Raw genomic sequence first — 13,975 nt, forward strand, 5'->3', positions numbered from 1 at the left:
TCAGTTCTGCTTAGGGACTCTGGGCTGCTGTTCTACTTAACTTGGGGAAGGGTTTGGGGAACAACAGTGACTTCGCTGAGCAGGATGTCAACTGAAAGTAGGCATCGTCTGCAGCCAGATGAGGAGCCTGGACTGAGGGCTAAGAGGGAGGGTGCCTGGCTCCACAGTGCTCACAGGCCTATTCTGGACCAGGGGAGCAGGCGTGCAGCTGCAGCCTAGAGCACGGGAGTGCCTACTCCTGCCTGTCTGCAGAGTTGTCATTAGCATGGAGCCCACCTTACCCCCAGTAACCTCGAGGGGCTATTGAAAGCCCCCTGCCCTTCACAGTGAATGACAGCTATGCTCAGGGGCCTGGAGGCTGGAGGCTGGAGGCTTTCGTTTCTGAAATGGGGCCAGAGGACAGTGAACTGGTGGAGAAGGTTAGTATCAGGGCCATGGCCAGGAGCATTGCCCACATGCCCGTGGGATGGCTGCCAACATTCCTGCAGGATGCCATTGCCTTCCACCCAGATCCCTGAGCCCAGAACGTGAAGAGTGAGTGGTAACACGTAGGGGCTGCTTCTCACACACTGCCAGGAGGGCATGGACCCTGAACTCAACACCAGGCCCCCTGGAAATCGGTCCATGCAAGTGAGGCAAAAAACTCCTGTGGAGAGCAGCCAAAGGACAACCCTGCCCCTGCAAGCCCTTGCGCTCAGGTTGTCTACGTTCTTCAGCCATGAGGCTTCTAAGAGTTTGGTGACCATGGGCTGAAATCAGTAGCCTCCGAAGCCAGCCCAAACAAGAAGTACAGTTTCTCTACAGAGGATCCTGTCTTCTGGGAACGTCTGAGCCTCAATTGCAGCTAAACATCCGCCATAAATGAGCGCATATTTTTCTGTTTCCCTCCATTTTATATAAAGAATCTTTCTCTCCAATGAAGAAAACAAAAAACATCTTGCATTGATTACCAATTGTGTTTGGCAACAGGAATCTGAAAGGCAGTGACTTAAACACAATGGGCTTTTTTATTTTTCTTTTTTTGCTTACAGAAGAAATCTGGAAATAATTAACCTGAAACTTTTTTGGCAGCTCCACAAAGCATTAGGGAACCAGTCACTTTCTGGCCCTCAGCTTTGCTGTCCTATCTCCAGGTATGACTCTGGTCCTCATGTCTGTAAGATGACTCTGGAACTCCAGTTATCATAGGTGAGTTCTAGGCAGGACAGTGGAAAAGCGAAAAGGGCAAACTGTGTGTGCTATAAATGCACTCTATTCTAAATGAGCTTTCCTAGGAGCCCCACCCAACAGTTTTCTTGAACATCTTATTGTCTAGAACTGTGTTATATGACCATCCCATCTACAAGGGAGGCTTGGAAACACTTTTTTTATTCCTGAACACTGTCCCAACAAAATAGGGTCTCTGTTAATTAAGAAAGGGGGGAGAAAAGATATGGGGTAGGCAACTGCCAGTCTCCACCAGGCACCTGTATAACAACTCTGGCTTCAACCAGTTGTTGAAGGATATGGAAAATGGATTCAAGTGAGAAAGAGAAGGAAGAAAGAGGTGGAAGAGAAGGGAGAGAAGCAGAGCGGGAATGCCAGGCTAACCCAAATGAACGCATGTGCCCAAAAGAGTGTTAGGGTGACCAACAGCCATAGTGTGCCAGGGACACAGGACTGTCAGTGTTGGAACCAGGACAGTCCCAGGCAAACAGCTGGTTGCCCTAAGAAGGGGGTCTTTTGAGACTAGATATCTTGAACAGGTGCTTCTCAAGTTGTTGTCCAAGGACCCCTGAAGGCCCCCAAGAGCCTTTCAGGGGACCTGTGATGTTAGACTAGTTTTCTAATAAACTAAGGTATTATTTGCCTATTTTACTCTCTTTTCTCTCGTGAGTAAACAAAGGAGTTTTGCAGAGGTTATATGGCGTGATATTGCAACAGATAGGATGCAAAAGCAGATATAAGAATCTAGCTGCCGCCTGTAATCCCAGCACTTTGGGAGGCCGAGATGGGCGGATCACGAGGTCAGGAGATCGAGACCATCCTGGCTAACACGGTGGTGAAACCCCGTCTCTATTAAGAAATACAAAAAACTAGCCGGGCGAGGTGGCGGGCGCCTGTAGTCCCAGCTACTCGGGAGGCTGAGGCCGGAGAATGGCGTGAACCCGGGAGGCGGAGCTTGCAGTGAGCTGAGATCCGGCCACTGCACTCCAGCCTGGGTGACAGAGCGAGACTCCGTCTCAAAAAAAAAAAAAAAAAAAAAAAGAATCTAGCTGCCTTCTATTCTGTTAGAAAAACGAAATAGAGGCACAAACCACCAAAGGGATAGTCAATAAATGCAAAAGAATGCCAGCCAGACGTGGTGGCACATGCCTGTAATTCCAGCTACTCAGGAGGCTGTGGCAGGAGAATCGCTTGAACTCGGGAGGCGGAGGTTGCAGTGAGCCGAGATCATACCACTGCACTCCAGCCTGGGCAACAGAGAAAAAAAAAAATGCCATTCTCTTTACTATTTACTTTTGTTTTGGAAAATAGATTTGTTTTCATGAAATATATTAGCATGTAATGATTTGTTATGTCTATTTTTAATGAATTGAGAAATAATATTTTTGAGACAGGATCTCTCTCTGTCACCCAGGCTGAAGAGCAGTGGCATGATCTCAGCTCACTGCAACCTCTGCCTCCTGGGTTCAAAAGATCCTCCCAGCTCAACCTCCTGAGTAGCTGGGACTACAGGCATACACCACCACACCCAGCTAAAGTTTTTTTGTATTTTTTGTAGAGACAGGGTTTTGTTGTGTTACCCAGGCTGGTCTCGAACGCCTGGGCTCAAACTATCTGCCCACCTCAGCTTCCCAGAGTGCTGGAATTACAGGCATGAGCCACCATGCCTAGCCAATAAATAATTTAAAAAATATCTTGGCCGGGCACGGTGGCTCACATCTGTAATCCCAGCACTTTGGGAGGCTGAGGCAGGCAGATCACCTGAGGTCAGGAGTTCGAGACCAGCCTGACCAATGTGGCGAAACCCTTTCTCTACTAAAAATACAAAAATTAGCCAGGCATGGTAGCGGGAGCCTGTAATCCCAGCTACTTGGGAGGCTGAGGCAGGAGAATCACTTGAACCCAGGAGGTGGAGGTTGCAGTGGCCAAGATTGCACCATTGCACTCCAGTTTAGGCGACAGAGTGAGACTCTATCTAAAACAAAAAACAAAAACAAAAAAAAACCTTGGTCTTCCTTTCTAATATGATAAATGTTGATATCTGTAACCTACATTTTTAAAAAGTTCTTTGGCATCCTCATTAATTTTTAAGAGTTTAAAGGGATCCTGAGACCAAAGAGTTTGAGATCTATTGTCCCAGACTAGACTAGGAAGGATATGGAGTGGAGAGTTATAAGATAAATCTCCAGTCAGTTAAAGAATGGGAACAAGAAGAAGGCTGGACCCTGTGGAAACCGGCATCAGAAGGCAGAATCCTATGAGCCTCAGCAGCAATGTGTGTGAATAAACGCTCTATTGCAGCGCAGGTTAGAAAGTGGTTTGTGGGCCAGGACCAGGCTGCAAACTCTTCACCACAAGTTACTGTTGGAAAAAGTACGGAAATACGGGAAGCTTTTAGAAACTTCCTTAACAACTTGACAGAGTAACTTCGTGTCTGTTGAAACTAATAAAAGTTCAGTTTTAACTTTTAAACTTTAAAAGTTAGGCTTATATTTTGTGTATCTTCTATCATTTTATTTTTCTAGCAATTTATTTTTATTGTGTTTTATAAAAGTATCCCATGATGCATTAGAAATTTTTAAAATATGGCCTTTTCAAGCTTGAGATTAATGTAAAGGATAAATACTAGTTATCCAAGGGGAACAAAGTATTACAAAGAAAGATTTGTGCTTCAAGGGAAAACTATGCATTGTCTAGAGTACATCTTTCCTGATTACCTGATTCTAGCCTTTTATTGAGCTATTTTGCAGTTTATAAATTGTAAGTAAATAATAGCAATGAAAAATAATTTCTGCCTGTAGACATGCAAAAATTCTGTTAGGCAATTGACTTCCCTTCCTCGCTGTGGAAGGGGCCAGCTTTGCCCCCACTTGCTCACTCTTTCAGTGTTCCTGATCTATAATTATACGTGATTTTGGATTCTCCATTGACTTAGTTGTAACATCTTACTGGCTTTTCCATTAATGCATTAAATAAAATCATTAGTACAGGTTCATTAATAAATAATATGGGGCTTGGCACAGTGGCTCAAGCCTGTAATCCCAGCACTTTGGGAGGCTGAGGTGGGTGGATCACTTGATGTCAGGAGTTCAAGACCAGCCTAACCAACATGGCAAAATGCTGTCTCTACCAAAAAATAACAAAAATTACTTGAGTGTGGTGGCAGGTGCCTGTAGTCCCAGCTATTTGGGAGGCTGAGATGAGAGAATTGCTTGAACTCAGTAGGCGGAGGTTGCAGTGAGCTGAGTGAGCTCACGCCACTGTACTCCAGCTTGGGTGACAGAGCAAGACTCTGTCTCAAATAATAATAATAATGAATAAAGTCCTTTACATTATTTACAAACCACAGTTTGTGAAGCTCTGTTTTTTTTACACTCCACCATTGATGTGACTCAATTGCCTTCTGGAAGTCCTTCAATTCTCATCTTGCTACCTGCTGACATCTGTATTCAGCTATGTACATTTTTTTTTTTCTGTCTCATAGCTTTTCTTTTCTTTTCTCCTAGTTTAGGCTTCTTCATCAGTTTGGCTGTGGCATAGAAAAGAGGCCACAAGAAGTCATAATAAGCCAAAGATAAAGCACTGTGTTAGATGCTTTGTAAGAATGAGAGAGAGAGAGAGAGAGAGAGAAATGAGGCCAACAGGAGATTGAAGAGCTGGGGACTACAAAGGAATCATTGCATGTGCTCTTTGATACACAAGCTGGAGATAGCTGTGTTGTGCCCAACCATCGCTAAACACCTTTTATTGTTTTTGGGAGCAAAACCACACCTATATGAAATCAATGGCTCAATGCTCATCATTAGAAGAGATCACCAGGGTCTCCATACCAGAAGCCAATCCCAGCCCCAGGGGCTTACCCTTGGTGGACGAAGGCCTTTGTCATGAGGATCCAGATGCTGAGGAGGTTTCCACGAAGCCTTAGACTTCAGCTGCAGAGGAGAGCACCCAGTGGCCAGGGACCCTGACATTTGAGGAGGCCAAAATGATGGTCTCAGCCACTTGCCATCCTGGTGCTTGGTTGGGGGGCAGGAGGGGGAGTCTCTGAGGTACCTATCTGTGCAGAAACCCTTCTTCCCACTTTTGCTCCTGTTGGAACAGTGCCCAGATTATCTCAGTTCCCTGTGATCAACTTGGTGCACCTGTCAAATAAGGCACCACAGCAGGGGCAACACACGAGTCTACTCTGACTCACTACTGCAAATTCAATGCTTTTAAAAAATAGCTTCATTGAGCTGTAGTTTATATACCATAAAGTTCACTTGTTTTAAATAGGCAATTCAATGATTTTTAGTAAATTTATGGCACTGTACAACATCACCACAATCTAATCTTAGAATATTTCTCTCACCCCAAAAAGTAGCCTTGTGTCCATTTGCAGGTACTCCCTATGCTCAAGGCAACCACTAATCTACTTTCTGTCTCTACAGATTTGCCTTTTCTGGGTATTTCATGTAGATGGAATCACACAATATACATAATGTCTTAAAATTCCATCTATGTTATAGTATGTTGATCCATACTTCATTCCTTTTTGTTGCAAAATAGTAATCTATTATATGGATATACCACATTTTGTTTCTGCATTCACCAGGTGATGGGCATTTGGATTGCTTTCACCTTGTGGCTATCATGAATAATACGGCTATGAACGTTCTCATACAAGATTTTATGTTAAGTTTAGGTTTTCATTTCTCTTAGATACTCAGAAGTGGGATTTCTTTATCACATGGTAAATTTATGTTTAATTTTTCAGAAACTACCAAATGTTTTCCCACAATACCTGTACTATTTTACTTCCCCACCAGTGTGAGGAATTCATTTGCTCCACAACCTTGTCAACACTTGGTATTGTCTGCCTGTTTCATTTGAGCTATTTGTGGGTTGTAAATTTGAATCCTGAGCCAAGTAACACAGGGACAGTCCACAGTTGTGGCTGACCCATCCTGGGGGCAGTGCCCTGAGGAGGCTGCCTCCATCCTGCCACAGGTGTGGGGCTACTTGGATTCTTGTCTTTTTTGAAGCCTGATTATTCTACTCTCTGTGGGGTCTGCAGATTATCCTACATCCTGCCAGTAAAATTGTTTTCTAAAAATTTAAGTTAAGCAGAGTGGGGTTCTGTCACAGCCACATGCATTTGAGTAACACACTTCCCACAGCCCTCCATTCCTGACCTCTGCTGGAGCAAACACATCCAAGGTCTCATCTGAGCATTGCCTACCAGGGATGCACCAGCAGGCACCATGGGGGTCAGGATTTGTTCTTAACAGAGATAGCCACTGGAGAATATCCCACAGCAATAAGAATGGTGCTATCTCCCAGCTCTTCAGGCACCTAGGCAATAAGCTGCACATTCATCCAGGCTGAAGCTCGCCTCTCTGTGTTTGCTGCAGTCTGAGTCAAGTTAAAGTTAGAGTTTCTCCGTACATTTTCCAGAGAATCGCATAAAGTTGTGAGAGGGGGTAGTAGTAACCTTTGAGAAATTTGATGAAGATAAAGGCACCCTTGCTGAGTATCAGAAAATGTGTGTTCTGATTAAGAATGTCTCCATGATGCATTTTTCCTGGCGACCAAAGTTGGTGCAATGAAAGCACAGATTGCTGTGTGACCTGGAGAGGGCTGCTTGACCTCTCTGAGCTATAGCTTGTAGGACCATTGTGAGGCTTGGAGATGAAGTGAGCACCAGCATGGTCAACCACCTTTCCCAGCATTGTCATTGTTCTAAAGTTTACTGAAAGGAAATGAAATGAAATAGTACTCTCCCAGTATTTTGCTCTGGGGGAAGACCCTTCAGCCTTTGTGTGGAGGAGGGAGTTTTCTGCCTCATGGTGCAGGAAACAAACTTCCATGCTAGATGTATTTAGTGCAAGTCATATTGTGCATGCTCTGTGCAGTCAGGCAAGTTATCCCATCTCTTTGGGCCTCGGTTTCTCCATCCCTAAAATGGTGTCATTGATACTACTTTACTCCATAGACTGCTTGTGAGGCTCACATGAGACTATAAACAAAGCATTTATGCACCGTTTCTGGTGCCGAAGAAGCACCCACTAGCATTCACTGTGTTTGTAGTTGCAGTTACTTGCATCTTTGTGACCTTTCCCTGGGTTGGGAGCAGCCCTTCTTACCACAGCTGATATGGAGCTGGCATGAGGATGAGTCACGCTTATGTCCGCTGTGGACAGTGGGGGATCAGGATAAAATAACAAAGTTTTAAGGCCCAGAGCAACACCCACTTCCCCTGCAAGGCTTCTAACTGTGGGATCCTGGCTACTGCCCCTGGCTGGAAGACTCTTGGCCAGTACCTCAGCCTGCTGACCCCAGCCCGGGTCAGAAGTGTGCTTGGTCACCTGAGCTCTCCAGCCCCTCCGGGCCCAGAAAAACAGGTGTGCATGCTCAGTAACTTGAGCCTAACTTCTGAAGGCCTGGGAAATTGAGAGAGGACAGATAACTCTTTCTTTGGACAACCACAAGGCCAATAAACAAGTCTTCAGGGAGACCATGGCCAGCTGTAGGTTGTGCAGAGCCGGCTGTCAGTTTGGGGGATTATCTAGGACCTTTGCTTTTCATAGCAGCAGCAGCAGCCGCCACCACCATTTGTTGATCACCCAGTGAGTGCCAGGTACTGCGTCAGGTTCTTTCCACGCTCTTTCCCACTTCTTCCCGTGTGCAGCCCTGTGAGGAGAGGAATTGCTAACAGCACAGACATCGGAGTCAGACAGACCAGGGCTTGGACCCCAGCCCTGCCACAAGCTGATTGACTTGCAGCAAGTCAGTGTTTGAGAATTAGAAGAGGAAATGTAGGTAACATTGGTGGCCCAGAACCTGGCATGGAGTAGGCCCTAAACACGTGGCAGCCAAATAAATCCTGGGAGAGGTGCCCCCACTTTATACAGGAGGACACTGAAGCCCATTTGGCCAGACCCAAAAGTGGATCTGACGAGCTCCTGTTCTCATCCTCTGCATACATGACATCACCCCTGGGTTGTGTTCCCAGCCCTGGTAACTGTTCTGGTGGAGAGACTAGGGAGAGGGGAACTCCTGGGTTCAGGAGTTAAAGTTAGAGTTTCTCCATACATTTTCCAGAGAATCACATAAATTACCAGCCAGAAGAAGGTGAAAAGCACCAGCTAAGATGAGGGTGGCATCATCTGTGGTTTCTTATTGCCCAAGTTCTTCTGTCCCCAAACCAGGACATTCTTCAGAAAAGGATAAAGATGGGCACATAGAGATCAAACCCCAAGTTGTTTTGTTCCAATCACTAACTATAATCCATACACACAGAGCTACCAGCCACATGTCTATACCCAGACTCTGGAACAAAAGGCAAAAGATAAAAACAGATAAGAATCCCATACAAAGGGTGAGATGGGCATCCCCAGAGAGAAGCCTTCGGTATGTTTGTGCGCACGTGTGCACTTACCTGGATGCTATGGGTCAACAGGGTGCTGCCCAAAGCTCTGCAAGGGGTCTGGTGGCCAGAGTTCCCCCAAAGTCTTAATTATTTTCATCATTGCTTCATCTCAATGTAGTTTAAATTGGTATAAATACACTTATGAATAAGATGTTTGGCATGAAGATATGTATTTTCTCCAAACAAACAACTTTATACATGATGTTTAGGTTATAAGTTTAATCCATAAAGTTCTGTTTAAACCATAAAGTCAGAAATACTGTCTTTTAATGAAAAACATATTTATGTTAGAACATATGAAACATGTACAGCCTAACTAAACATAATATAATGTCTACCCAGCATCCATCCAATCCTACTACCCTCCTCCAATCAGGCCATGTGACCCTAGGGACCCTGGATTCTCTCTAGCCCCAGCGAGGATCCAGATTAGAGAAGCCATCACAATAAGCACATCTCATGCCAACACTGGGTTCATGGATCCTTCTGACAACTGTCAGGGTCCAGCGAGGGATATGAGGCCTAAATTGGTCCAGTTGGACTGAAAGTGAACTGGGAGCAAAAGAGAGGTTTCCTTGCTGTGTTGCCAAATACAAACCCAAAGGCACGTTGTCCCTGTTGCTGCAGAAGACCACCTTGCAAGCACAGCTGAGGTCTGCCTGGGGACAAAGTTGCAACAGATGGGCACAAAGCCAGGAAGACCATGGGGAAACCAAGCCTGACTTCAATGTGCCTGGCCCAGTCGGCGCTACCTTTGCACTTCCTGCTTTGCGGGATGGTGAATTCCTTTGTTGAATTAGAGGGAGTTTTTTATTATTTGCAGCAGGAAAGCGTCCTTGTGATGGCAGGAAGTATGTCCATAGATGAATTGAATGAGAAAGGCTCTCTTCAGATAGCTAGGTGAAAGTCGAAAGAGATAGTGGAAGAAGACAAAGGATTAAGAAAGGAGCCTGTGCTTAAGCAAGAAAGACATGTCCCCCTGTGGAATTATTTGACCAGAGAACCATGGAAAAGATGGAAAAGAAGACTTTACCTGGGCTGCAAGCTCTCAGGGGAAAAGAAGGAAGGTTGAAATAAAGAGATAGTTCCCTGCAGTTGGAACCATACACTCAGCCCAGAACAGCTTAGTCCCCTCCTTAGTCAGGGAAAAGTTCTTTACCCTCAACCCAAAAGATGTTCTTAACTCTTCATCATGGCCTCAGTCTACACTACATCTCTTTCCATTGCAAAAGCTAAAGAAGAACAAAAAAGTCTTAGGACCATTTGCTCTCATGAAACCTTGTAGTGCACATCTGTGGTTTTACCTCCCAGGCATCCACTTCTCCTGGGGTTGTTACTATGCACCCCATTTTTCCCTGGGGTATATGATTTGTAGTGTGCCTGACCTCACATGCTCACAGATCCACAAGTGAGCATGTGGCTGGGGTCTAACCCACAAGAATACCACATCTCACCACTAACAGTGCTCACTTCAAGAGTGAGCAAGTGACCCCAACCCAGTCAATCAAAGCTAATGAAATGGAACTGGTAGTGATGGGAAGCGGGAGGGTCTTTTGTCTGCTAAACCTATAAAGATGGGAACCATCTCATAGCTGCTAGAGCCATTTTGGTGGCTTGTGAGAAGAACATGCTAGAAAAGGAAGCAAACATGGAAAGAAGCAAGCAGAATGAGAGGCAGACTGAGTCCTGATTACATCATTCAAGCCCTATGTCTGAAACCAGTGTCCTGGACTTTTCATTTACATGAATGAGGAATATAGTCTTGATTTTTGACTTAACCTCTGTAGATGGTTTTCCTATCACTAGTAACTGATGGAGTTTGTGTTGATAACAAATCTCAACCTTAGAAAAGAATGATGTTCCTTCTCTCTTATTACTTAGTTCTTGGCCCTATATAAAATAGTTAAATCATTCCTAATGTACACCAAATTCATGCTGTTTGACCTTGAACAAGTCACATCCATGTCCTTTTCAGTAAAATGAGGATGTTGGACCCAATATCCCAGGTCACTTCCAGCTCTGAATTTGTATACTTCTATGAATAGTCTCTTAGCAACCTTCACACTCACAGAATTAGATACAAAACTATTTTCTTCAAGAGCATGGATTCAAAACATTAAAATATAACTTTACAAAGTTTAATCATGTGTCAGATGATGAAAACCATGCAAGGCCTCTTTGCTTTAGCAAAGCATATAATGGCATTCATGGTGCAGATACGTCATTTGCTAATTTCTTCTGGTGCCTAAAAACTTCCATTCCCACTTCCAATGAGTAAAGTCCAGTTGTAGCTGCAGCTAGTCTATCTCATCGTTTCCACAAACTCTTTCAGAGGTAGGGGAGGCATAACAGTTTAATAATCTTCAGAAAAAGTTTAAAAGCAGAACTGTGGTTGCTTTGTTCATAGAACCTAGGGTCCCTACTAAATGCCCTTTAATGACGCTCTGTCACTCAAGACTCCAAGTCTGATGCTTGCCGACAGGTTCCCATCCATTCTCCCATTCCTGCTGCCTTCAGCATGATAGGTGCATCACTTAATTTCTTTGTGCCTCAGTTTCCTTCTCAGTAAAATGAGGATAATAGTACCTTCCTCTGAGTGAGGATAATAGTACCTTTCTCTGAGTAGTGCTGTGAGCACTGAATGAGTAAAGCACTCAAAATAGTGCCCAGCATGAAGTAAGCATGGGACAAACGCCAGCTCTCATCTTCATCAGTAGCATTCCTAACAGACTCCTCAATGCAGGCTGAATGGTTGCTTGTGTGGGTGGGTCAACAAATGGATTAAAGCAAAAGTATTCAAAAATATTTCATATCCCACAGGTTATACTTATTAACAATAGTGTTCCAGAGATACAAAAGTAGCAATTCAGAAAGAACAAATCACACAGTGGGCTCCCCCTCCTGCATTCCTGCCCATTCCCTAGTCCCCAACAAATTCTTTCTTTTAGAGCTTTTACTATTGGCTTACAGGGCCCTAGGATGTCTAGTTAATGAATTGCAGCTCTTAGTAATTTACTCTTCTTGGTATCCGATGTGAACATCCCTCAATACGATTGCAGACTCATTTCTCAATTATATTTGTTTTAGCTAAAAAGGTACCCAGAGTGGCTGGATAACCCCAGAAGTCAATTCTCCAGGGTACTCAGAAGTAACAGTCTTTAGGAACTGATTCTCCTGACCCACTCCGAAATGAAACCAGCTGATGGCTCAGAAAGACCATTTATCAGGTGTAATGGGAGATACATTAGACCAGAGCCCCAGTTCATGGCATTGCTCACAGAACTCCTCCCAGAGGCTTAGCCACTCAGAAAATTCACCCTCCAAGCTCTCAAACGGTTGCTCTCTGCCTGCAGAACTAGAATAAGGGGAGCTGGGTGATCCAGAGGCACAAACTCTCCAGATGGCTTGCAGAGTGTAACTAGAGCCACCAAGGGGGCCAGCAGGGCTGGGTTGCTACTCCAGCAAGATTTGTTTGTTAGCTGGTTGACTTTGGGCACATTTTTAACTTATCTGAGCCTCAGTTTCTTCAAATATCACAAGATGAGGCAGTGATACTCACATTATGGAGTGGTTGTGAGGACCGCATGAGATCATCCACCTGAAATGCCTGCCACAACAACAAATGGCAACATCTGTTTTGTTTTGAACCTCTTTCCTCCTCTTGGAAGTGTTTCTGTGTTAGGAGCTGGCACCAGCCCCTGGATCTACTCGCTCTTTCCCGCCCCCACGCCTCCGCAGGAATGGATAAACTCCAAACAGTTTTCATACTAAACCCCTTTTTCCAGGCTCCTCCATCTCCTGCCATAGTCTCACAGTAGTCCTTCCACTAACAAACAGTCTAGCAGGCTCTGGTTTAACCTTCACTGTATTTTACTACCAATCACAGCTTCTTAACATGCTAAGTCATCAAGACCACACATTGCATGTGGGGTCAGAGCCTCATAGACTTCACGATGCCTCCCCATGGGCCTCCTGGAGCACCATGTACCCTGAGATTATGGTTCTCTGCCTTAATTGACCTTCAGCAGCTCCTGGCCTTCTTATCTGTACTTAGGCCAGTGCTCCTGTGGGTCACGTGTTCACAGGTCATCTCTGAAGGTGCCAGGCCACCGTCCCTCACTTCACAGTTTACAAAATGCCACTGAGCAAAGTGACATGTTCCCACTTGAATAGCCACAGAAGGCTAATTCCACTCCCTCCCCCCCCACCCCACACCACACCCAGCTCTCTTTTCATGGCGTCTGCTTTCCTGGCTCTCTCCTCAAAATCAGAGGGCCCCTTATAGGAATGGGGCCCTGTGAGGGTCCACCCCTCCCTCTTGGCTCTCTGCAGCCTGTGAACCTTGTCCTGTTCCAAGGCCTGCCCGGGGTGTTCAGAGGCTCCTCTCCCAAGTGCCACCTGTCTTGTGGCTTCACTAACAAGTGCCACTGTCCTGCAAAGCTCCTCTGGGCTCAGCTGCCAGGGCAGGAGGCAAGAATTAAGACACCACAGTTGAAAGATATCAGGCTTCAGAAGCAAGTTCTAAACAGACTTGAATAGCAGAAAGTTTCAAAGGCCCTCGTTGAAGTCCTTGTAAAACTGCCACCCACTCCATCAGCTGGCAGTTCCAGGCTCTTTCAGATCTCTTTGAGTTCTTTTCTTATCGAGCCACTAGCTCGACAAGGAACTATCCTGCAAAGGAACCAAAGAGCCTTTTGTATCTAAGTTTTTCAATAGGAAAAGATTGGTGGGGGCTTTAGACTTCCCCAAACTAAAACCTGTATGCTTCACAGCATCACTAAGCCAGAAATGTTACACCCTCTTCCATCAGAGAATGGTTGGAAAAGACCTCAAAGTCACATGTCTCAACTTGAAGTTGAGGAAACTGAGGCTCGGTAAAGTCTACTTATTGCCCCAGACCCCTCGGGGAGTGATGGGCCCAGCAGGATGTGCACATGGTTGTCCAGAATTTTTGCCTCATCAATGTGCTTCACAGTGCACAGCCTCCTCAATGGCTGTTTCAGTCAACAGTTACAGGCTCCTTTCCACAATGGCCTTTGTTTTGGTGAACTTAACAGTGGTCATAAGACTAGGGCTATTAAAAAACTGAACATAAATTAATGATCACAGAATTAAACTGAGTTTAAATGTATGTGTGCATTAGTTTGCTAGGGCTGCCAGTATCACAGGCTGAGTGGCTTCAAGAACGGAAATTTGTTTTCTCATAGCTGGAGGCTGAAAGTCCAAGATCAAGGCATTGGTGGGGTGGGTTTCTCCGGAGACCTCTCGCTTTGGCTTGCGCGTGGCTGTCTTCTCCCTGTGTCTTCACATGATCTTCCCTTTGTGTGTGTCTGTGTCTTAGTCTCCTTTTATTATAAG

At 45.1% G+C, this 13,975-nt stretch overlaps 1 long non-coding RNA gene across 1 annotated transcript; it reads right to left on the minus strand.

Moving 5' to 3' along the window:
• Positions 1–1,025: 1,025 nt before the first annotated feature.
• Positions 1,026–13,975, minus strand: LOC116273834. Its single transcript, XR_004182285.1, has 2 exons — positions 5,067–13,975; positions 1,026–1,195 (listed from the first exon to the last, which is right to left on the minus strand). It is a non-coding gene; the product is annotated as an uncharacterized LOC116273834 (long non-coding RNA).

The sequence above is a fragment of the Papio anubis genome, chromosome 2, assembly GCF_008728515.1.
Source record: "Papio anubis isolate 15944 chromosome 2, Panubis1.0, whole genome shotgun sequence".
In the NCBI taxonomy this organism is placed as follows: Eukaryota; Metazoa; Chordata; class Mammalia; order Primates; family Cercopithecidae; genus Papio; species Papio anubis.